Raw genomic sequence first — 26,542 nt, 5'->3', positions numbered from 1 at the left:
CTGTCACAGCCTCGAGGATTTCACTATTTGAGAGAGAATTTTTGTTATTCTAAAAATCTCAATAATTTTGAGAAATTCCCTGAACAATGCTGTTAATCATGTAATTCGTGAAGGTAGAGATGGACACAGACTGTAATTACTCAAAACTAAGTTGTAATAATATCAAATAATTCTTATGAGCTAGAAATATTACTTGGAAAACCTTTTCCTGAGGTAAAAAAAAAAATACTTAAGGACAAAGTTATCATGACTTGAGTCATTTTGATGGTGATCTGAAAATAATCCTGAATTCATATTTTTGTTGTTACTTTTGCTGTTTGTACATTTTTTTTCATTCAGTTAAAGATGCAGTAATCTAAATGATAATCACTTGTAAAGATTAGGAGAATTCTTCCCTGAATCTGCAGCTCCACTCTGCTTCATGCAGTGAGTTTCAGCACCATAACTGATCGATGTGTAACTAAGCAACTGTTTGCGAACAGCTTTGTCATATCTACTTAAAATATGGTAAAGTGTCAGTGTACGCAACTTCTTTTCACTGCTGTCAGGTGGCCCAAAAAAAAATGTGCAAAATCTTTTCTGAATTCTGAAACCAGGCTACATCACAGAAGATTCTTTGACTAATGCATACATTTATGGGGGAACTGCAAAAACACAATGAAGTACAGCACTGCAGTTGATTGTAATGGGGGGCACGGTGTATAACGGTCTGTGGTGATTTCCACATTATTCCCACCAAATAGACATTTTAGGCCTGTCTTTGAACAAATGAAATCTTAGCCTCCTTATTCATGCATGATCCAGTAATTAATTCAGGCTGAAGGGCGACTCTATAATAGTCCTCCTTCACCCTCAGCAGACCTGTCTTTCAAACAAAGGACACCCACCTGCCCTCATCCCCATGGCAGAGAGGCACTGAGGGGGAGCTCTGCGGTGAAAGGTCACTCACGCCGTATGGCCTATCCTGTCCTCAGGATAAAATTCATATGTGGACTTCTACGCGCAGAGAAGTCAAAATGTCACTGAACCACACACACGCACGCACACACACACTCAAACACCAGAGTAAACAAGTCACTTGCTGGTCAAAATGTCACTGCACTGCTCAGATGAATGTGCGCACACACCCACACCCACACACACACACACACACACACACACACACACACACTGAAAACAGCAGTTCCCTCTGATGTTAAGTTTGAGATTGAAAGGGAGGAAATGCCTTTTCCTTTTTCTTTTTTAAGCATACACTCGCAGCACTTTGCCGCTCAAGCATTCAGACACCCAGGAAGTGTCTACTAACGGCCACAGTGTTCTGATAAAATTGGAGACTCAAGACCTTATTTTCAAGGACAAGTGCAAGCAGTGCTCCGACTTTTTCAGTAGTGCCCTGACCTTGAAATTCCCTTTGACCTTTTACTTCAGCTGGAATTAGCTTCGTTGCCAAAGAAGAACATGCAAAACAGCTACAAAATTTCACTCCAAAACTGTCTCCAGCCTAAGGGCAATTATGTGTGCGTGCATGTGTTTGTGTCTGTGTGTCTTCTGTCTTTCTCAGCATGTGTCACCACCGAGAGCTATACACCAAGATGCAGACAGCAGGGGGATGCTCAATGTGTGTCCGCACCTTTGTGTATAGGTGTGTTTTCGTGTTATTGTGTGTGCTGCTGTCCATGTGTGTCTTGTAAGTTGGCTCTGCCAGAGGGATGTATTCAGACGTCCCCTGGTGAGTAGAGCTGGCAGGCAAGATTTTGCACTTGGTGTTGATGAACTCATATGGCTTCAAGATCAGTGGCTTTTCACATCTCTCTCACCCTCTTTCTCTCTCTCTCTCTCTCTCTCTCTCTCTCTCTCCTCTCTTGCCCATTTTTCCCCTCCTAAACGTATATGCACATGCACTTGACAACAGACACCACCTTTTGACTACTGCATGTGAATAAAGTGAAATAAAGTGTTTAATTGTAGCCAATGAGCTAATTATTTTACACTGGAGACAAGGTCATCACCCAGCGATTGACTTTTACAAAGTGGCATTGATCATTTGATTGGTGTTGCCTGGAAGATTAATGTCCAGGTTAGTGGAATGGTTGGGACATACATTAACTGTAGGTCACCACGACAGTAATACATAAACCTCAGTTAAAGGAAAAAGGACGATGGCTTCGTCTTTGTGTTTGTGTAATTAGATTGTTTTTTTAGGTTAATTAACTTGCTGATGCTTTGATTGAGGGCAGCACATTTTGTGCACAACATTTTTGCCACATGTCTTTGTGTCTGCAGTATACATACTACAAAGAGCTAGAACCATTTTGCAGTCGGAATCTGCAGGACAGCCAAGCCTACATGAACAAAGGGATGAATGAATACAAGGGGAATTTCTCTGTGTACATCTGTACTAAATATGTCTAGTGACCCACCCCATAGTTTCACAGCCTCACTTTGATGGTGATTATTAATATCTGTTTTTCTTCTCTTGTTACCAGAGCCTGGGCTCAGCTGACCGGAAGGAGAATCAGCAGAAGAAGTAAGTCCCAACCTTTTACCTCCCTGTATACCCTTCCTTCCTCTGTTTGGTCTCTATTTGATTGACCCCTCCTCATTTTACTTCATTGTAAAACAGCAAAAGACACTAAAGACATGTCTGCAAATCAATGGCTCCCAGAGACTTTATGTAATCCCACTAATAGTTTGTTCTCTTGCCATGGTAGCAAGAACAACTAAGCTCCTTATTGCTTGAAGTAACATGAACTAGTTCTGTCATTCTGTCTGATGGAAACACCATATTTTGTATTTCAGAGGTTTTAGATTGACTCCTGTCCATCTTGGGTTTTGCACTTACAGTAATTTAACGTGTTGTTGTCAAGTGTGAATAACGAGTGTCTCCAGAGCAGAGCAACTAGAGAAACTAGCGGGACCGTAAATGACAGCAAAAAGCAGCAAAGACTGCCACACTGAGCTGAAAAGAAATCAATGAACATTAGGAAAATAACTTGTTGGGGATTGGACTCCTGAAACTGGTTTGGTGGGAAATTGACCACCACGCTGCAGTCAGCCAGCATAAAGCCATCAGTTGGAACAAAGCAGGGAACATGGGACAATAGCACTCACAGTTTTTCTGCTTGGTGGGTTTGGTTGAACCAAAAACCAGTTCTATTGAAATGAAGGAGAGCTGTGTTGTATTTTTCAGTATCTCAAGGGACGTCCGCCACGTGACATCTTGACAGCAACATCTTCTGTAGGTTTCTCCGTGAACCATTTTGCTGTGAGACGACACTGTTACCCATTACTGCTATTTGTAGTTAATGCAGTCTCAGCACTGACTATATGAACAAACAAACCACTACTGTGGATGTATTCACTCAGTTGCTCAGTAACCTTTGGTTTTGCTAATTACACCTTTTCCTACCATACTGTGCAAGCATTTAATGGAAACGTCTTAGACCACTGTGTGAGAAATACAGACAATAACTGAGCATTTCAGGTGCACTGCAATTCACTGTCTATCTACAGTGAGCACATAGTGAAAGGCAAGCTAACCTAACCTAAATCAGATGAAATTAACTGTATGTTTTAGTTTCCCAGCAACCAAAGCCGTGGACATGCTTACCTTCACAACATATTCCTCTCCTGTCTGTTCTTCCCGATCAGCAGTGCAGCCAGGTCTATGCACCTAGAGTTTCTCTGGTGGCTTTGCAGTTTTTCTCCTTTCACAATTTCATGGTTCCGCACTTTAAACCAATGAGGCAATTAACTCAGTAGAAGATTTTCTGCTTGCTATTGTCCTTGAGTACATTAAAGTTGTCTCAGACAGCCTGGGACTCATTAAACTACTGATTGTTTCTCTTTGTTCTGGCAGGCTCAGGTGTGATCATGTGTTTTCTTGAGTAAAATACCATTTTCCGCTGCACATTTGAACTGTCTGTGCATGGTTTCATAGCAACTGGCCTCTGCCATCTAAACACTGAGGATTATATGAGTTTGTATACAACATGTGTCTGAAATCTGTGTGTGAGATGTCCCAAAGACAAGGACAAAAATGGAAAAACTTAATCTGACTGAATCAAAGAAAGGGAAACTGAGAATGTGAAAATCACAATGCTCGGCTGTTGTCTGTCTTCATGCAAGTGTATGCTGTGTGCTTGAGGCTGAACTCTTTTTGGTCCATAAGTTTGACATAGTTTGACACGTGCAACACATTATAGATGAACTGCATACTTGTTGTCTTATCTCATGTTCCTAACATGCCGCATGCACTGGCACAGTGGACGCTCAATGTGCCAGATTAGGAGACATCTTTTGACAGGAGAAAAGCAGCTGTAGTGGTGAACCAGCAGAATCATCACAGTGTGTCAAGTAACAGGAGTCTTACCCAGAGAAAAAGAACAGTTTTCCCCTCTGTTCTACCTCCTGCTCTGCCTCCTGCTCTGCTTTTGATTGGAAAGATGAACAGTAATTTTACGAGTATATCCTGTTATTAATATGTTAATAAGATTCAGCCTCAAACTGTCAAATATTTGCTTATTTCTCTCCTACTGGCCGTCATGAGAGAGAGAATGCACAGGTTGTCTTTCGTTCACTCTTCTTACTCTTGTTTCAAGGATTTGAGTTGTTCCTCTCACTGCTTTCAGATGAAATAATACTAAAATCTAACTTATAATTCTTGCAGATGGGGATGATCACCCGTCTTCATTTTGTCCCATCTTTTTTACGTGCCTTTGCAGGCAATCACTGGATCATTTTCAAGTGGTTCAGGTGGCGTCTGTAAGGCTTCTTTCTGAAAGGTCTCACATTACATCTATTTCTCTATCTTTATACCTGTTAAACCCAGAGGTACAGAAGATTTCTGTAAAAAACAGAGTGAGAGCTTTAACCAGTTTCCAACCAGGGTGAATGGAGGAACATAACTGTTTGCTGAACACATTTACTGTGCAATTAATTATTATATTGGCTTGGTTTTTTTTTTACTGTCCAAGTCACTATGTATCTAGATCACAACATTAGAGTTTTAGAGCTGTTTTTTTAAAATTGTCTTTATTTTTTGGTTTGTTTTGATGCATTTATTTAGTCTTGTCTTTTCAGTTTTCGATGCTTTTATGAAACAATTTATGCACATAAACACTTCTTACACTCTGTGTAAGAAAATGTTTGCTTCTGTAATTTGTCTTTCCTACTTTTGCTGGATGCACACAGTACAGGAAGGAAGGACTAATGGGAGGATGGCATGCTGGGGATGTCTTGTCTTGGAGGCTGGGGGATGCTCTGATGTTTTTTTTTTTTTTATGGAGCAAGGGATTTAGGTGCGGATGTCAGGAAAGAGAGAACTTGATTAGACTAATTTATTCATGGGAGCAGGTCATGTAATTGTTCTCATATGGTGGTGATGTAGGTGTGTGTGCGCGCGTGTGTGTGTGAGTAAGAATGAACATACCTGATTTTGTTTTGTTTAGACAGTAAGACCACATTTCTTATAATTTCTCAACTCCACCCTGAATAACTGTAAAGATCTTCTCATATGCAAATGGAAGTTGTTGTAGACACCTTGTTGTGTATCAGATTAGATATAAGGGGGTTTCCTTAACTGGACCTGCAAAGGTCTTTTGGAGTAGTTTATTACAGTATATTTACCTATAATTTTCAAAAATGTACATGAACAGCTTTCAAAATCAGGAGGTGGAGAAGGTGAAAGAGCGTTCTCTCTTAAAACCTGAGGTGATATTTCATGACCTCACTCTCGCTGAGATAACAGACAGTCTCAGTCTGTACACTCAAGGCACAACTCCTCAAAGCTGAGCTGAAGCCCTGCGGTGTTTAAATGTTGATGACGTCACAGCCTTTATTTGTTTAATTTAGCATACAATGCATATAGTCCTTAATGGGGCCAATCAAATGCATTTTATGTCTCAGACCAGAGAAGAGTATTAATGTCTTGAAATCATAGGCTAGTGAACTGCATTTTATCTACCAACAACAAGTAAATATGCACAAATCCCAACTCAGCATTAACATGGAAAAAATGTCCTTTGCAAACTAATGCAAAAGGAATAAGTCACAAATATATTTACTGAAGAAACTGGAGTTTAATTGCCTTTGTCTGTCTTTGAATTTAGTGAGTTGACTTGCGCTCATGTCTTTCCATCCCTGCTTTTTGCATTAGTTTAAAGTAAGCAGAGAGCAGAAAGAAGAGAGCAGAAAAGTGACATATAGAGACAAGACCCACCGCATTACTCCATCCCATCCCCCAGAGGGACAATCCAAAGCAAATTCTAGCAGAAAGATAATAAGGACTGAGGGCTCCCGCTGTCTAACCGACGTGAAACACATTCCTTCATTTTTCCAGCCTTTTTTTCTTTTCACCTCATTTTGTTTCCAGGGTTTTGAAATCCCAGTGTAAATACATATTGAGGAGTATTTACAATAGTGGTAACGGTGGTAGGAGAGGGAGCTAAGTCAGCGGGCCAAAGGAGCCTGCCGCTGGCTGACTATCTGAGTGTGGGACTATTTGTACAGTTGATCTAGTGTGTATGTGCGCACACATGTTCTCAACAAGTGTAATTGTACCCATACTGTTGATCCAGCGTGTGTATTACAAATATGAAGAGTGTATACTTGTGTGAATGTTAGCAGCATTTCTCCCTCTAACTGCGTGTGTGTAAGTTTGTGTGTGCATGCGTGTGTGTGCTTGTGCGCGGGTGCTTATTTGATGTGGCTTGGCTGCAGTGATGTTGGGTTGTTTGAGAACTTCCCAAGAGCAAGCTGCCAGGCCAAAGAACTGAGCGGGTAGATACACCCATTGTTTTGGTAAGGCATCCTGACCGTGTGTGTGTGTGTGTGTGTGTGTATGTGTGTGTGTGTGCCTGAGAGAGAAAGATGCAAAGAGTGAGCTTAAACCGGAGTACTTGAACAGCAGTAGTGCATAGCCTTTTCCATTCTGGCTTTAAATACGAAAAACATTCACAAGCGCACACACACACACACACACACACACACACACACACACAAATAACTTACAAACACTCGATCCTCCGACCACATTAGCTGAGGGAATTCTCAGGGAAAATGTCTTTCTTTTATGTTGCACAACAAGTTGAATCCTTTACCAAACCTCTCCCTCTAGCTTGAAACCACACATCAAAATGTGATCAGCTTTCCCAAAAACATCTCAACACTTTGGATGCTCACAGTTGGCTGGCATATAGTTGTACAAATATGATTTCAGGATTAAACTGCTTTTGGTACAAACAAGCCAACTCAGCATTTCAACCGCGATCACCCTTTTAAAGTCACTCAAAAATATTTTGAATTCAAGTTGGAGGTTTTCTCTCAGACGACTCCACTGTATTGTCCACCACTTAACCTTAAACAATTTTACTGGTATTGCTCATTCGGGACCATAATGGTGACCAGCTGAAGGTTCTGCATTTTGTGCATTTCTGAATTCCCATCAATGGAGTCTTCTCCATTGTAGGACAGTTGTAAGACTGGAGACAAGAGGGATAAACTTTGACCTCTCCGCTAAATGAGACAATCCAACAGAGGATTCACCCAAGCCATAAAGAATGAAATGTTCTTGCTTCCTCGTAACCCAATAGATCAGAAATATTTATCTTTAAGCACTTGTTAATGTTGTTCAAATTTCAGTAACATAAAACTGGATTCATTCACCAAGGCCAAGTAGTGTCAAACCTGCGTTCAACCCTAGTCTAGAGGACATTGTCGAAGCCAAGGTGGATGATGCACATTCACACAGCTCACTCAGAAGGACCACCAGTGCGGGTTTAATCCACATCCCATCATCAGATCTGAAAGAAGTATTTGTTTGAGTGTTTTCGGATATATACGTGTGTTTCCCTATTTTTATGCCCCACACAAACTTTCTCTGCTAAATGCTTAACCTTAACTCTTTCCCAACCCTGAACCTAATCCTAGTATCTTAAACCATTAAGATAAGATTTAACTATAAATTTTTTCTTTGTATTAGCCATAAGAATTTTAAGTGAGAATATGTTGGTCCTTGAAGCGTTTTGCTCAACTTTGTATCCTTAAGATAGACCTTTGGTTCTCACAAGTATGGAAATACAAGAAGCATGCGTTCGTCTGCCTCTCTCCTCGAGGTTCCTTTCTCCTTTCCAGCATAAATAATCCCTTCAGTCTGCTGGCTCAACCCTGATTGGAATCTCGACGCCGTACTCAATTGTGGGTTGATGGGGGAAAGTGGGGTGCCCTGTGCATGTGTGTGTCTATGTTTCAAACTATTTGAAGGCCATAAACATAATACCAGAGGGGTGTCCACCCCCTGCAGGCCAGCCCTCCTAAAAACTCAGTTTAGAACTAAAGGCTGGCACACAAGCCATGCAGACTCATTCACTTAAATGACACCATATTTACTGCAAATTGCAAAGAGATGTACTCAAACTGGAATACATACACACTGTCATATTCACTCTTTGTACACCATTTAGCAAGTCAGCCAGTGAGCCATGGACCGTTACAGGAAGGCAGCGGGGTTGCAAGACTGAGTTTAGCTATACATGTGGTTAAGATCCAGGTTTTGTCAGCTGTTCTTTGTCTTAGAGGAGACCATATGAAGTTTTATGAGGGGAATTATGGCATTTTGTGCAGAATCATCCATAGGTTACAGTGTCTTATCGTGTTATTGTACTGTTGTCAGGGTTGTCCAAATTTTCGACAGCAGTGATGAGTATCTAAGGTTCTAAGGTATGTTACAGTATTTCTCTCCTGGATTGTGCCCCACCTTGGATTCGGGAAGTGAGTGACATGCTGCGTGATACTCATACTGTAGGTGTGCAGTGTGGTCATGCAGGTCTGCTGCTGTATGTTCAGTTGGGTGTTACCACATGTCCTTAATGTGTTTGCTATTAAATTACCAAAGATCAGTTTCCTGAAAATTGCATTCACGTTATTATCCCACTTAACCTAAAGCGAGTGGAAAGAGAAAACTGTCTGTGGCATGGCTTGCTTTGCCCCTTCCCTCTTAGTGGTGTGGTACTCCAGCTACAGTCTCTAATAGTCTGCTGGCTTGTCAGCTCAATTCACGATTAATTTGACTGCAGATCCATCATTGGTATATCTGACTGTGTTGAGTCAGCCTTATGCCACACATCAAACGTAGAGGGGGACACAGAGGGAACGGTGTCAAACCCAACACCACAGGGAGCCAACCAAAGTGAAAAAAGGCACTTAATTCCTCCCTCATTTTTGTCTCCCTGACAAATTCTGTTCTTTATGTGCCCATGTGGAAAAACAGGAGCAAGAGAGAGAGAGAGAGCAAAGAAAGCAAAAAGAGACAAAAAAAGAAGATGAAAAGATGAGTGTGACTCAGAAACATACAAATCAAGGGACTGAAGGAATGGATGGAAATATCTCTGTTTACTGTGGTGGGTGGATGGGCAGCATATGAGACGATATGCTTAGGGTAATAACAGAGTTCCTTCCTTTGGCACATAGCATTCTGATTAGATCATTAGCACTTGAAAGTGAGGCAGTTATTGTTAGAATTTCTTTGAAGGCAGTGAGCTAGCTGTTAAATGCCTCCGCTCTCCTGTGGACCCATGTGTGTGCCAAAAGAATCATCCTTCTCATCAACAGATTTGCTCTGTGATGACTTGTTTCTAGTGGTCATAATTTTGCTGAATTATTTCAGACAACTACATAGCAATGAACACAAGCCAAATTCATCAGACTTAATCAGGTATTATGCAACAGGCCACTGTGATATAGCTGCTCATTTGACCCCCACTGCTACCAATGATTAAACATTACACTCTGTGCAATTCAGATAATGTAATGGTATCACAACTGAAGGAAAATCTTGTTAGCTTGAAGAAATATCAGTATGTTTTATTGGTGAGACTGCAGTCCAAGTGAAATAAAAGTGGGCTCCACCATGTAGAGAGACGTACACACAGACATGGGTTTGGATGGAGATGGTGAGTGGAAAACAAGGCTTTCTTTGAGCAGATTTTAATTAGCAATGTTCATAGCTTGGCTGCGTTCTTTTATGATTGGACCACTGAAAGCCTTTTTGTTTGCCTAATGAAACGCATTGAGGGGTATGTTCTTGAATTAAACAGGGTTTGTGTATGCATGCGTCCACACGCTAGCAAGCATGTGTGCTTGCATCCATTTCATTTGCATGTATCTGTTATATGGGTGGGTGCCCACATTCTTTTTGGCGTATTAGAGTTCCATTGGCAGGGGTAAAGAAGCCATTGCAGGAGACAGATGAAAGAAATCCTAGCGCTTTGTTTTCCTTCCTTTCCAAAATAGTTGTTTTAGGTAGGCAGCCATTGCCCATAATTGCTGAAACAGGGTCAGGTATTTGTCTGTCCTGCTTATGATTTACTATAGTGTCTGTGCCTTATTAATCTGAAATGAGATCTGTGGTTAAGGGCAGCCCAACCTCAGACGGACCACGTAGATTGTGTAATGCATAGCATTCTGCTGGTTTCAGTGAGATCCATTTATAAACACGTCTCACAGAAAACCCTCTGTGTGATCTGAGAGGCTTTGCAAAGCACGCTTGTTGTATTATTTGCCATTAATCAAATGTGTAAATATGATGTATGGTATTATCGTGGTGGGCAGGAACACAGAACAGTATTAAACCATAATTGCTGTTTATTCATCAGAAGAAAATTGATAGTCTTAAATTCAAATTATCGTATGACTGTTGTATAAACAAAAACTTGTAATATGACTAAAATAATATTTATGTCACTCATTTTACAAAGAAATTACTTAGAAATAACCAGTGAATCTAATAATTAACACCTTGGCGGATGGGACTAATAACACAAACAAAAATGATGAATATCGTCCGCAGTGTAAATAATCTTCCCCTTGAAGCTCACTGTTAAACATCTTTGAGCTGAGCTGGTTTTGCCAGAATTCCACACAGTCTTAACTCCGCTCTCAAATAGCAGTGGGTTAGTGAGGCCATGAGCGGGGTCAAAGTGCACAGTCGATAGCTTTGTGCACTGTGAGCAAGAACAATCGGTTCTTTAGCAGAATTTGTTCTGCACATGAATACCGCTGAACAGTTAATTGCTGCCATGGCAACAGAACAGAGAGGGAAAGTGAAATTAGGTGAGTTGTCTGCAAAAAAGCGGCTTGACGAATGTGGATGTGAGCGAAGGTCAACATTTTCTCCCTATCACCAAACAGTCAGTGCTGACAAAAACACTCCTGTGCTGCCGGATTGGGGAAAGTTGCTAATGCTGGCAAGATCATAATCTAAGTCACATTGCAGTGAGGCAGAAGTGACTTTCACATTGTATGGCTATATTAGGAACAGTTATCATGTCCTGTAGTCACTGGGACTATCGAAGCGGGGACAGGTGATTTTTATGATAGATTGAACAACATATAAATCACAAAAACGTGGAGATTGGATTTTATGTCTAATTAACCAACGTAAAAAATATACTATCCAGTTTTGTTAAATGAAAAATAGCCCTCTCTGTATTTTGCTATAACAGTGTCATGAGCTAAATGCTATTGTGTCATGCTAACATATTCACAATGTTAAATGTATCAGGTAATGTTTACAATCTTACATCTTGTGTCAGCATGCTACCATTTGCTAATGGCACTAAACTTAGAGAACAGCAGAGGCGGGAATGTTTTATGTTTTGTAAGTATTTGGTCATAAACAAATTTCACTTCACATCCTGAGGGGAACAAGAGTGTCTGTACCAAATTTTATGGCAATCCGCTCAATAGTCTTTGCAGCATTTCACTCAAAACCACAAATGTCAACCTCATGGTGGGGCTATACAGGAAAAGTCAACATCTGGGAACCATGAATGTCTGGACAAAACTTTAAGTCAATCCATCAGATGTTAAGTCGTTTCTCTGAATAAATATCGCCAAAATCATCAGGACTCATCCTCTGGGCATCGTGGGTATCTGTCTGGAATACCATGGCAGTCTATATAAAAAACCCAAAGCTTAAACCTCTTGGTGGGAATAGAGGAAAAGTCACCAGAGTTGGTAGGTTTCATAATCTCATAACCACTAAATTTCATGGCAATGCATGAAATGGTGACTTGGATGTCTCAGAGGCTGACATTGCCATCTCTAGAGCAATACCGTTAAGCACTTATAGGTCAATCAAGGACCCAAACTGAAAGAGTCCAGATGCAGATCTGTCAAGAGTCCAGATGTGATCTGCATCCCTTCTGCATGTGACCTAAAATGATTTCCTGACTTTTGTCTGTGTTCATTGAGAGCAGGACAAAGCAGCTGAGGTGTGACATGGGACCAAGGCACGCAAATGTGCTTACCTTTCCTCTGTGAGTCAGAGGATTTTTCTTCTGAGAGGACAGGAGAGTCTGGCAGGCGTCTAAGGACAGACTTATGTATGCACCTTCCTGGTGGTGATACAGGTTAGAAGCTTCATCGGCTGTCTGTCACATGGCTGTACGGATCAGGTTTTTTTATTGAGTTGACTTGGATGCATTCTCCGGTAGCCTCAGTCCCATAAAGAAAAACGATACGTAAAATGACAGAATTCTTAAACGGTAATCAACACCTGGGAAATGAAAGAGCAAATATAATTCTGATGAGAGGATAACCAACCAAGATGTCCTGAGTGGGCCTCCGAGGAGATTGCATCATCAGAGTGTGCCTGCTGTGGTGATGTTATCAGGGACAGCTGCATGGGGTGGAGCCAGGGTTGAGGCTTTCAGGGAGCCAAGAGGCAGCCAGTTGCCAGCAGATTCCCTCCACAGAGACCCACCTGCTTCGCATGTCCATTTTGCCTCTAAACCCCTCAAAGGGATTCCCTGAGTCCTCTTCTATGTCCACTGGCCCCCATGTCTTTGAAGTCATGATCCTGTGTGTTTTCATGGCATTGAAGTCATTATCCTATGGTCGTGTCGTGTCATGCGTTTGATCCAAAAGTTTGTTTGAAGTTTTATAGGGAATTCTTAATGTAACTATTTTTCAAAGACAAAACATATCTGTGTAAATCAAGGTCATTATTAACAGCTATTGTTGGTTCCAAGCAATTACTGCTGCTGTCTGTTTATGAATCAGAATTTCTCAGAGTAGTGAAATCTATGGTTTATGTAAATGGCCTTTAGCTTCAATGTGTGGTAGTAGCTGGCATGCACTGGACAGTGCTGCTAATTTAATTAAAAGCCCTTGAAGAAGTAGAACCCCAGCCTAACTTAATACCATCAATTAGGGGTTGCTTTGCCATCTGACTAAAATCCCACACCCCATTTGTGTGATTCATACAGGAAAATATGCCTCTTTGTCTTCGAGGTCAACCAACTCTTTGGAGAAGTTGGCTTAGGGTCAGGAAACAGTAGTTGAGGGTGTAGGAGTGGGAACGAAGGCAGTAGGGCTGGGGGTTGTTCTACTAGATAAGCCATAGCATGAGGTCATTTTGAATGAGGACTCGTGTATTTTCATCTCAGCTTATGGCAGCGTCTTTATAATGAAACAGCTGCTTTTAAGAGGGATCTGTTGTAGAGCGTGAGAGAGTACTTTCAACATTTTATTTTAATCAGAAGAAATTATTGTAAAGTATAAGTGTAGGCTTATTTGTAGTCTATGTTCTAGATGCTTCGATGTCATGCATTGTCATTCTGTGAAAGATTTATCTAATATTATAATTCACTCTTCATTTCTTGGAGCTCAGAAAATAGAAAATGTTGAGTTATGATGCCTGTCAAGAATGGTGAGTCTGCCTGTTTTGAGAGATAGATGAGATAAAACTTTGGCAGTGAAGGAATGTTGTTAATGTTTTATTCACACCTATGGGAACATTTACAAGTCCATGATGCGATCAATTTTTCTTATACTTGTACTTATTCCCTCCAATCTGATCGGGCTCTGGGAGGAGCATTAGACTTGACAGGGCACTTCCAGACCTTTTGTCTTCTCTCTGAAGTGAAACAGTTCTTGGACATGAACGTTTGAATTGCTCATTCGAGGCCCTGTTAGACCTGAATGAGCTTATGACATTATGCCAGTTTGGCAATCGAATTAGGTGTAACTGGACGCGTTACCACACTGTCATTCATCCATGTCACTGTTAAGTAAACAAAGTAATAGCATGACTTGTGTGCTATTTCATCATCCCTGTTTTATCAAAGCCTTATGTGAACTGTTACTTCTGCGGCATCTCACAGAAAGGGCAGTGACGGCAAATGTAAGCTTTGTTTTTTGAGTGGCAGGGTGCACCCCAGTAATGTGTGCTCCCCTCAATCCAAGCATCTCAGCAGTTTGTCTCTGACAGAGCTCACCATGGAGACTAAAACACTTTTTGGCTCAGGTTGAGAGGAGATCTATGCATGTATGTGTGTGAATATGTATGAGTCATTATTAGGGTGTTTTATCATTTTATAATGAAATGGAAACAACACGTGCAAGAGATTAGGTGAGTAAAGAGTGCCACACAATGCTTGGGCATCATAATCTTCTGTCATTTAAATAAAAGTGTTTATGGCAAGACCAGGAGGAAATTCCTTCAATTATGTATTTTATTTTTATTCCACAGATTTTTATTCACTGTGGCTACATTTATATAAACCTTTGCTTATTAAGTCTTGAGAATTTTTACATCACATCGTCTCCTGTGCTCCAGCAATGTTCCTCTGTGAGCCCGGCTCTTTGATAGAGAATATTATTGCATTTTGATTAGTCCCCACAGTCACCACAGCAATATTGCAATGCCGAGACTCATCAAGTGTGTCTCGGGCCGGAATGGAAGAAAGAAATATTACATTTCCTGTTTTTAATTTTGAGCAAAAAGTTGAACTGGGACGTTGGCAGTCAAGGAGAGGGGATTAAAATGTGTGTGACTTCACTTTTTTTTTCTTTCTTTTTTTTTTTCTGTGAAAAAGATTTGGGGAAAATTAGGCAGGAAGTATGCGGCTTTCCTGAAACCTAATGTTTCCTATGGGAACTGCAGCATTGTTACACTGTTTATCATCTTCATGGACTACATTTCCACTGAGCATTGTGATTTCTTCAAAACTGAGTTTAGTCACAGGAATAAGAGAAAAACATTTGCATTCTCCAGCAATATGTAACCTCAGCTGAACATGATAACTTTTTGGCTTAGAGAATTTCCATAGTGCTCTGAGTTTTTTTGAAGATTGCGCAAGCAATGGGCCAAGATCCACATGTATACCAGTAAACAGAGTCTTATTCTGATCAATTTATTCTTGTTCTTTCCCCAAGGTCAGATTCAGGAATCTCCAAATTTACCCATCGTCTGTCCCTCAAAGAGCGTGTGGCCAAAGCAGAGAAAACTTCCTCGGACAGACCTCCATCCTACAGGAGACGATCTCTTAGTGTGGACTGGTAAGAATAAAGACCATCTCTTAATCTGCTTCTTTCATGATCTGTAAAACATTGAACTTTGTGAGTTTACTTGGCCTTTACTACTTCTTCCCATAAAAGATGGAAATATTACAGGAAGCATTTGCCATACTCCTTCCTGAGACCCATCTGCCGTGCTTTTAGGGTCTTAGACTGTGAATATTATGAGATTAAATAAGACTTCATAAACTGTTATCAGAGGCAGGATTTTCAGTAGGAGCATCTTTAACTTCACATAGCTGAAATCCAAAAAGTAACATCTAACCAAACTGTGATGACTGCAACTGAGTCTCGCTATAATATGCATGTGTACAAAGTCAAAGCTGAGGTCGATGAGGATTGGGGGCTGGTGTTTGGGGCGGGGGCAGAGAGTGGGTGGAGTGATGATAGGGTCCTGCTCTGTCTCTGCGTCTGGGTTTCGTTGAAGAGCGCCAAGCAGCTCCAGTGGCGCCGGCTCATCTTGCTCTTGTAAAGCTCCAGTCCTCAGGCAGACGATGAAAGGAGTTTGAAAGCTTTCCATCACGAGGCTGCCTTCCCATCCCCACCCATGGGAATCATTCCCAGTCTCCCTTCTTGTTGCCTGGCCTCCACTCATTTATCTGCCCATCCATCCTGCCGTACGTCCATCTGGCATCCCCCTGAGCTTCCTGCTATGTATTCTTGGCTCTTCCTTTATACTTCTTTCACCATTGGGAAAATAGCCCCGGGTTAAAGCGGATCTTACACTTCCTTTGCACTTAATTTTGTCAAGTAAAAAATGTCCAAACGGTCACGGGTCTAAACTGTTTCCAGGTTTCTAATTGCTGTGCGGGGACTACAGTAGCTCTTCAGCAGAGTTACTTTGTGGTTTGTGGTATTACAGGTGTGGCATCCTCTGAGGTCTCATCGAATCGTGCTATGGCCCAGTGTGAGGTCTTACGAGGTCTTTTGTCGGCCTTACGAGACCCACTGTGTGGTCTCAGACTGACGTTGCGATGTGTGGTCCGCCGGCAGAAATGTGGTGTTAAGTGTATGAGCATTGGAGTGTATGTGCAGTGTGAGGTCCTTTACTTTAACAGCTCCGTGTTTTTCTCCCATGTTGCTCAGAGTGGGGACCTGGCCTTTAAAGTTCAGGTCCTGATTGATGTAGTCTGGTTGTAATGAAACACAGTGGGTAGATTGGACATGCTCATTTACGAGAGGGATGACGGGTGCTGGGCTACAGCTGGATTTTGACTTTCTCTGGGGCGGGCCACCGTTTCAGGAGTGTGACTCGCCTTTTGTGACATAATAAACAAGGGACCCCAGGAGGAGAGATTCAAGGTTGAAGGCTGAGTCATGCTGCTTGGAGGTAAAACAAGGTTGGTCCAGCTCCTGACAAGACCGGCACAGCTCCTTTGGAATGCACAGTCATCAAAGTGGCCAGAAGGAAAACACGTGTGCTAGTAGCATCTATTGCAAAGGTCCTATGAGTCAGTTGCATTTTTGGAATTGTTTGACATCTATAGCATTTCCTGTACTTTGTCTAAAAGATCTGACTTATTGTTTTATGAGACTTACTGAGAATCTTTCAGAATTAATTATCAGTGAGCTTTATTTTTCTAAGTAAATTCTGCCTTACTTGTATTGGCTTACTCATACACTGTAGGTAAAATCACAGCTCTGAATTGCAGTGAGACATAATAGTTCTGTATGTGTTTTTAAAAGGCCAAAGTGACAACTATTTCATTAAATGCAAACATGTTAGTCATTCCCAATTTTGTGACTTGTTGAAGGACCATGGTGCATTTTGTACACGTAACATGCAGAGAGATAAGATGTACAGATCAGGTAGATCTAAATAGGTACCTGCTGACTGAAAACTGTTGGAGAACACAACAAAAAGTGTCTTGATACAGAGGCTGCGAAACACTTAAAGAAAGCACCGGGTTATGTGCGCCTGCAGTGAAAGCGAAATGTGGAAATGTAGGTTTATCCACCAATTTTATATTAGGGTTTAATTATGTTCTGTGTATTGCCTCACTTCATTTCACTCTTTATATCAAAACTGTTAGAGTAAATTGTCAAGGATTATATTAAATACCAAGCTGGAAACGTACCAGCGGCACTCTGCAGTAAAGCCGTCTCAGGTGACTTAACACTTTACTATCTATTTAGTGGACCATTGCTGTTTATGTCGATTCAAGTCACATACCCAAACAAAGTGTGACTATTAGGGATATTCTGAGCCAAGGCAGCCCATAAACGAGCTTGAAACAAGAGCCGTTTTGTAGCTTTATCAAAGTCTGTAAGAGCTGGCAGGGCCTTGGGAAAATGCGATAATAAAAGATAATGGCAGTGTTATTGTTATTGGTAATCATGGTAAATGGGCTCTGGGGTTTGGGTGGAGAAAAGAGCACAAGGAGGGGGACACAGTTAGTGTTCAAGGGGAAATAAAAGGGTATACGGTGCCTGTTATGACTGATAAAAAAATATTGAAAAGTTTTTTTTTTTTTTCCAGGAAACCATTAGTATTAATAATAACAGTGTACATCTCTGATGTCACTGGATAAAAACAGTGGCCGTGTGAAATTTCTGTTGAGAGAATTTTGAATAAAAATCAATTTTGACTTCTGGCTCTCTAAAAGCCATTTGATTTTACCTTAGTCTGCTGCTGATACTGTGTGTCTCAAAGGGAATTCTTTGCATTATGAGAACATAACTTCAATATCTAAACTAATGCACTCAACATAACATTGGTCTGTTTCCCATTGGCGCATCTATTTGCTGCCGTTTTTCATGATGTAGACACAGGAGACATCCAGTAGAGTCTGAGAGTCAGTACTGGGGCTGTAAAGGGACACTGGTTCTGTTCCAGCGTAAGGCCAGAAAATAAGTCTTTATTTCCATATCCTCTTATGGTGACAGAGAGGCAGCGCTAGCCCTTCGCCAAAACCCCTGAGTACAATGGAGAGGCAGCCATGTGTGTCGGCCAAGCAGTTTTTATTTCCCATAACAGTTCCCCCACAGAACGCCTGGAGGCGAAACTCTATACATGAGTACTTAAACATCAACATGTAATGTATCATTCGCCACGCAAGCCATATTCACTTCAAAAATAAAAGCTGAAATTTGAAAGGGCACAGTTGGTACCACACCAGTAACTGTTTGACTGGTGATGCAGCACTCACTGAGGGGTTTAAACCCTCTCCATCTTCATCCCCAGAAGGCCCCTGTGCTCTGCCTGGTGCCACGCTGTCTTCAGGGATAACTTGGAGCGGACAGCACTCTTAGGATGACGTCTTAACTGTGGTGTCAGGAGAGAAACCAGCCTCCCCTCTCCGTAGTCGATATACTGACACACACCCAAACTCACACACAGAGTGATAAAAACTCATGTCACGATTTTCTCCTTGATATTCATACTCACACACATATATGAGCAAGCACACATTGTAACAGTTAGCATTGTGTTGACTTGGTTATGCAAGGTGGAGTGGGGGTTACCAAGTGCTAATCCTTATGAACTGTGCACAAAGGGAATTAAAAAAAAAAAAAAAAAAAAGAACATAGAGAAAATTACCAAAGTCTTAGTGGAAAAAGAAGGGCAATGCTCAAGGGGCCCGGGTGTAAAGTGGTTTTGGACAGTGTGCCACTCGCCTCATTTGGTTCTAATTTGTTTTAATATTCCCCCGCTCTTTCTTTTTCATCCTCTCTTTATACTTTTCTCCTTTCTTCTGTGTGCTGAGCGCTGTGAGTTCAAACGAAGCGGACAAATAAGGAGGTTATAGATCCTATAATTTTTCTCTTTTTGAAATTCTGATCAGAACATACTGTTAAAAATCACTACAGAATGGGACTGTTGCCCACTTGTGCTGGGATGTCTGACATTTTACTTCTGCTTTGTGGTTGCATTAAAATGATATTCTCAGAATGTATTAAACATTGAAAAGCTTTGACACCCATAGTGGTCAAGAACATGATTTGAGTTCAAGATAATATATAAATTACAAGTACTATTGGGTTAGAAAGTCAATTGTTGGAATTATTATTAAGTCAAATAACTATTCCCAAACACAAGGATAATGAAAATGAGAGTATCAATCTCACTAGCATCTAAACCTTGTTTACTAAAATGAATAGTACTGTTTGCAGTCAGTCTTATTTTCAGGGCAGAGGCGATTATTAAAGCTTTTGTTTTTTAATCACTTATATTTCTCTGCTCCTTTTGTGTGCTGTGCTCACAGAAACAAGCTCGGTTTTTATTCAAAAGCCCTTGAGGATATGAGAAACAATTTTGCCAAGACAAAACAGTTCAGTTCATTCACACTGTTTCAGGTGTCCTGCTAAGTTTGTACTTTACTCGCTTCTCTGCCTTTAGTATTAATTTGTTGAGACTGTGTTGTTGGCCAGATGCGAGACTGTAGATTCCAGTCCACATGAGGGAGCAGAATTTCTGCTTACCTCTCTGCTTTTGGACAGGCCCTGGACTATTCTCTCTCTCTCTCTCTCTGCCTCTCTCTCACACACACAGACACACACACACACGCACAGACAAACAGACACACTCACATGCATGTCCATTCACAACTACTCACACTCAAACACATTAAATAGGTAAGTAAGTTACGTGCACACATGCATGCAACGACATGCATAGCTTCAGACATGCGTGCACCCACACACAAGCACACGCACTCACATTTACACTCACTCAGACACTGTGTTCTTGACTCTGTGCTGATGCTGTGGGCTGCAGTAAGAGAGATTTATGAGGCTGGCTCCCTCTTGTCCTGTGTGTCTCCGACTTGATACTCTGGTTTCCACTCCAAACCTCAACTCAGCACACAGAGAGAGACAGGGAGGTGGGGATGGAGGGCGGTGAGAGGGAGGCAGAGAGATAGGCTGAAAGAAAGAAGTAAGGGGGTGTCAGAGAAGGCTGAAGTAGGTAAGGAGAGGACGATGGGGGGATGGAGGAGAGAGTGAGACTGATAGAGACTGAAGTAGATGAAAAAGCAGATTGAAAAGATGATAGAGACAGTGAGAGTGAGTGAAAACTGTACTGTAGAGTTGGAAAGAGAGTTAGGAGAAGGAGAACTTTTGAAATAAAATGGGATGGGAGAGAAAAAAGCCACTCAATGTGGTGTGTCTGTGTGTGCGTTTGTTCCTGTTTGTGTGTGCAGAGACAGCTAGTGGGGTCAGAGGTTTAGCGTGGCTCCATGTGTTGCTTATAAACTGATAAAAGACAAGCGAGGCTGGGGAAACTGCACCCCTGTGCCGACTTTCTGTGAGCGTGTGAGGGTTGTATTCAGGGTCAGAAGCAGAAAGAAAATCAGCTGGGGACCCAAGAGGCTTGTGGTTTGAAACTAGTCTTGGAAAATGGTTTACAGATTGAGATAGGAAGCTCAGGTAGCACAGACCTCCACACCCACGTCAGTGTACAATGGAACAGAAGTGCAGAGAGCCAGTAAAAAGGTTTATCAACACAGCTCCCTCTTACTTAGGATTTTTCCCAACTCAGTCTGCTGACAATGTTTCCCGCTTCTGCCTCACCCATTCTGACTAGGTCACAACCTTTTGTTAATCAATCACCTTGTTGTTATCAGGATTCAAAACAGCTTCAGGGCTGCTGTCAGCTTTTGATTCAGTGTCCAATCAACAGGACCCAGCTCATCAAGAACCTTAGATGAAGATCCATCTGGATCTTCATGTTCACGACCACATGCACGTATACTCCCTCAGAGAATGTTACCATGACTTCTTTCACAAGAAATAGGAGGATCTAATCAAAGTTGACGTGGACATTTGCAGTGGCTTTTTCTACATTGCCCAGCCTTTATCAAAAACATTTATTTCATTAAAAGCTATTTCTTCCGATTATGTTCCTGGAAATCACTGCCCAGTGACCGTAGATGAAATTCAGTTATGTGGGTGTGTGTGTACACATGTAAAGTTTGTCAGCATGCATGTGACACTCCACACACAGACATACACACACACACTGATGTCAGATGAGTTTACATTACCATGCTGTGACACCACCACCTTTTCCATTCTCCAAGCATTCATCTATGCATATATTTGTGTGTGTGTGTGTGTGTGTGTGTGTGTGTGTGAGCATGCCCGTGATCCTTTTTTACAAAGGATCTACCAGAGTCAGGAGAACACCCCTCCCAGCCACCCTATCCCAATCCCAGATAAACAGCCGTGGGACTTTAAACATGGCGCCCGACCGGCGTGTGACTGAGAGAATGGGCCAACTGGTGGCTTCAGTGGCCAGGGGTCGCCCCCGCCCCTTTCCTCTCCCTGGCTGGGTGGGTGGCATATGGCGGCCCAGGCAGGGATCCCTTTGGTGTGACACACACACACTGTCACACTGAGAGACACACAGAAGGCCTGGAGCCACCCGGGCTGGGCCCACGATCGCCATGGGAGACATGGTGTCACCAAGCCTCTGACAGAGGAGGGGTTGTGTGTATTTGTGTGTGTGTGATCCCACCTTGGAAGCACCCCCCACCGCCCCACCCCCTCCTGAGAACGTCGGCCGCTGCCCGCCACCACATCCCCATGATGACTCCACTGTTGTCTCTGCTCATCAAAATTAGAGAGATTTACCTCTGTGTGCACACACAACACATGCACACACACAGAGCCAACAGGTGGCAGGCCTTGCTCGGCACAGCAGGCCCACTTCAAAGGTTAAACATACAACGGACCGCCCACTCTTTCTCTGCAGTTCTCCCAAGGGAGAGAGAGCGAAAGTGAGAAGAAGCGGACAAGATAAAGGGAGAGACAAAAAAAGACTGTGTAAATAGGAAAGAGAGATAAAGGTCAGTGTGAGTGTGTTCATATGGGAGCATTCATTTCAGTATAGTATGTACCTGGTGTCTGCAGTTTGTTCCGACAGCCCAGTTCTGCATGTAGCTCACACTTCAAAGTGAGTCTCGTATGAGTAAAAAATATAAGTAAAACCAGAATACCTACAGGGTTTTCCACTTCGCTTATTTTAACTGTGACTTACAGCAGATGTGAGCCAAACAACCTGAGCGCCAGTGATCTCTTAGCACAAATCTTAGCATATCACAATCAACTGGTGTTCTGGGGTTTTCACAGACAGATGAAAGAGGTCTCAAGGGAGTAACCTGACTCACTCAAACAAATATCACCTCAGAACAGCCATGATATGTGGAGCACCATCTCAGTACACCCAGCGTATAAAAAATAGGAAGCTGAGGCTATGGTGGACAGTGGATTACCAGAACTGGATGACTTAACTCATGTCTTTGCCCTGCCTGGTGTCAGTCTCTGCTCTCTGCTACCTGTGGTGCAACTGGCTCAGAAATGTTTCCTTAGCACTTGAGAGGCTGCTTGTTATCAAAAGAACATCATGTGAGCACCGCAGTCTGTGTTAATAATCTTGTTAACAACCTGATCAGGTACATTGCTCCCAGGCCAGTACAACCAGTTTTCCAGTGCACATCTGGCATGGTAATGTATCTGCATCTGAGTGCAGACACCTCAGAGATGAAGTGAAAGAGGAAACATTATCACACACATGCACACACCTGAAACATCCCATAACAAAATCACATCCATGAAATATATCCCTAAAGAGCCTTAAGAGTCTGGCTTCATGTGAAATCCCTGCACATGGCTGCACATGCATGTGTTTAAATATTTGAGCATGACCGTGTATGTCTGGATTTGTTGTGCTGCCATGCTAACTTAGTGTGCATGGGTCACAGTGTTGCACATGGCCTCATGTTGCCTATAAGCTGATAAGAGCCAAACAGAGGGGTCTGATATATGAATTCTCACTCTCTCTCTCTCTCTCTCTGTGTGTGTGTGTGTGTGTGTGTGTGTGTGTGTGTGTGTGTGTGTCCAGCAGCCTGCCTGCTTCCAGCCTGTCTGGTGCCAAGACTCAGATTTCAGAATTTCCTTCTACAAGCCACATTTAGAGCAGTCAGCGTACTCATGTGTGAGTGTGTGTGTGTGTGAGTTTGTGCAACTTTCTCCTCTCACTGTCTGCCTCTCTGACCCCCACCACCGTGCTTTCAGTGAGCACTGTCCTTCTGGTACCACTCTTTGCCTTTTCTGCATGTCTCCTTCTCTCTCTATCAATCTACCTACCTCCAGTTCTTTGTTTGTTTTATGGGACTTGACCTACACAGACAAGCAATGCAACACATGTCAACTAATATGAATGGTCATTTGTGCCTGTGTGTAATAAACGCGATTAGACACACACTAATATGCAGCAGAGATTTATGTGTTCTCGTGGCAGTAAACTAGACCTGGTGAGGGGTTTCGAAAAAGGGGGGTCCTGTCAGCACACTGCTGACCTAAGAGACCTTGTGACACACTGTGATGGCAGTGGAAGGGGTTGGGGCATGAGGTGGAGCAGAAGGAGAAAGTTGGTGAGTAAGGGGATGAGAGGAAAAGATGGAATCAAAAAATAGAAACCAGAAAGCAGGAGGTGTTAAAGAAGAAAATAGAAAGAACGTAACTGACTTTGAAGCACCTTGCTATAACATGTTTACTTGCCTTTCACCTCCGTGGGTAAATATGGCTACACACACATATATATGTATATTTATATATATGTAGCCGCACTATGCAACAAAATATATAGCTTTACAGTCCTGCCTGTGTGTGTGTGATGAGGAAATTTTCTATTGGTTTAAAGTTTAAATTAACATTATCTACATTTATTGAAGCAGGAAGCCCAGAAATAGTTTTTTTTTTCCAATTCATATTCAAGATTTTTCCTAATTTTTCCCTGCGTTGCATCAGCAGATGTCAAGAATGCATAACACCTCATGAGAGGCAGAAGGGTTAGGAACAAAAACAAATTGTGTGTGGGAGACAGTGAGAGAGAGACAAGAGGACAAAAGAAACAAGGAAAAAAAATCATGGAAGGACAACAAAAAAAGGACGGGGGGGTCAGCCAGAGAAGAAAGTGTTTATCCAGTCCAGATTCTGACAAAACTGATCCACCGGCACAGGACAGGTGTTTATTATCTGTGAGTGATTTCACTGCTAGCTCACCAAGATGCTCACATTTGATTTTGGGAATCTAATCCTGTTGACCTGTTGTCAGATGTGTGGTTCCATGAGTGCGTCTGTGCGTGTGATTACTCCTGTACTGCTGACAACAAATCGGATGGATTCATTCTTTCTCAACTGTGTCATTTATATTTTGCAACAAAAACTGGGAGTCATCAGACTAAGCAACATTTTCCACTCTACTGTCAGCTTGTAGGTTTGCTTTGAAGTGTTGCGGAGAGTTTTCCCCCTGCTGATGTTACTTACTAATGTTATGAGTTGTTATATGGCTGCAGAAATCTCAGAAATTCTGCAAAGCTGGAACCAACCATCTTTTAGATTTTCTTAAATCTTGGGTCTTTGCCATTCCCATTCCCACAATGACTGTCTCGATTCTGTCTGAGTATTTTATATGTAGTCTTTGTTTACATGTGACTCATTGTCTGGAGAACTAAACTGTTTTTGTAAACAGGCTGATATAACTAATAGAGCAGACGCTCACTGTATATGTGTTTGCAGCTTGGGGGTGTTGATTGTTTGCTGGGCTGATGCAGTCTCAGTGTGGCAGGCCGGATGTATTTGATGTGGGATTGATCAGGGGCCAAACATGGAGTCTGGCTTTTGCTAGAGACTTTGGTTTCCCAGAAGAGATCCTTCCTGTTTCCCAAACCCGGTTAAAGTGTAGGAAATTTTGTGTGTGTGTGTGTGTGTATGTCTGTCTGATGTCTTTGTGCTTTGATCTTTAGTCATTTCCTCAGATTATCGTGGAATTGGTAGTTAAAAAGCAATGTCTTAAAGGTGATAGTGAAGGTGTTCATGTTATGTGAAATGTCTCCTATGACTTCTATAAACTAGTTTTCATTCGGCTTCAATATTTGACCCATTGCTATGGTGACATAAATCAATTTTGAAAAGTTAGAGTCATTTTGTAGAAAGTTGAAGCAGGTGCGTCTCCAGCACAGTCGGGGTACTGGAACAAGAGTGAGTTGTTAGATTATTGGATAAGGTGGTCTGATTGCATGTAATGGTCATCATCTTATAGTACTAATTAATTATTCTGAAAGGATATTTTGAAATCCTCTTGAACTCACGCGCCCTCTTTCTAGTAGAGACTGGTTGCCACTTTGTTAGTAGTATGATTTTGTATTTCTTTTTCTCAGTTTTTTTATGTTAGTATTGTCTTTCCTCTTGTCATTGCGGAATGACATCCCAATCTCACGTGTAGGATACAGCATCTCTTTGAAAGCAATGACCCACACACACACACGCACACACTCACACCACATCACGTTATACACTCCCTAATGTCGTCAGAGAGTGATGGGGCACCGTCCTGCCGACAGAAAAAAGTTGTCTGTTCCATCTCAGGCAAATAACAATAAGCCTGGGGCTGGATTCCAATGGGCTTTCTCTTTGAAATGGGATACCAGCTACACGCATTACAAATATATCTCTTGTTTTATCTTCCGGGCCAGGCCCATGGAAAAATTATTCCAAATACCTGCCGCGCTTTATCTGGAACCCTGGAATAGGTTAGGCCCAGCCGGGAACACGAGGATGTCTAAAATAAGGCCTCTATTACGGGATGGAGTGGAGATGGATGGGACAGAGCGGGAAGGGACGGGGATCGGGGGTATTTTAGGTGTATCTGCCCTGTGAAAAAGGGCTTGTTGCGGGGGCTTGGAGCTGCTTTAAAGTTTACTATGTGGGCCGCCGTCAGCTGTTGTACACGCTGCATGTGTTGAGGACGGGTTTGTGTGTATGTGTGTGTATGTATGCATGCTTGTGTGGGCTTACACGTCCATAGCAGAACAGGAGTATAAATAACATTTTTCCTACAGATGTTCTCACCTTGACAAATCTGTTATTGGCCTGTGTGATACTTCTTGGCACATGGCATGATGTCCCAAAGTAATTTAACCTTTATTTACTTCCCTCAACCTCTTTCTATGCCTGTACACTCCATTTTTAATAACAACATTTTCATTTGCTTTATGTAGCTGATGACGTTTGCCATAGTGACTGATAAGTGAGCATTTCTCAACACATAGCAAGAGAGAGATACTCACTATTTGCTGCAGAAATTCAAGTTATGTTCTTTTGGTTAAAACGAGTAGGTCAATTTAACTGCTCCCATTCAAACTCAAATTGATAATCATCTTTATCTCATTTCATTTTT

General features: G+C 42.0%; 1 protein-coding gene across 1 annotated transcript in view; it reads left to right on the top strand.

Moving 5' to 3' along the window:
- Nucleotides 1–2,489: 2,489 nt before the first annotated feature.
- Nucleotides 2,490–26,542, top strand: part of LOC124052802 (ankyrin repeat and fibronectin type-III domain-containing protein 1) — a 46,523-nt gene continuing 22,470 nt past the window's right edge. Inside the window, exons 1-2 of the mRNA XM_046377477.1 lie at nt 2,490–2,527; nt 15,220–15,342. The gene's annotated coding sequence lies outside the window, so the exon portion shown is untranslated. The remainder of the gene's footprint in view (nt 2,528–15,219; nt 15,343–26,542) is intronic.

Source organism: Scatophagus argus, chromosome 21 (genome assembly GCF_020382885.2).
Source record: "Scatophagus argus isolate fScaArg1 chromosome 21, fScaArg1.pri, whole genome shotgun sequence".
In the NCBI taxonomy this organism is placed as follows: Eukaryota; Metazoa; Chordata; class Actinopteri; family Scatophagidae; genus Scatophagus; species Scatophagus argus.
Note: the sequence above shows the minus strand (reverse complement) of the source record. Positions and strands in the feature narration are given on the sequence as shown.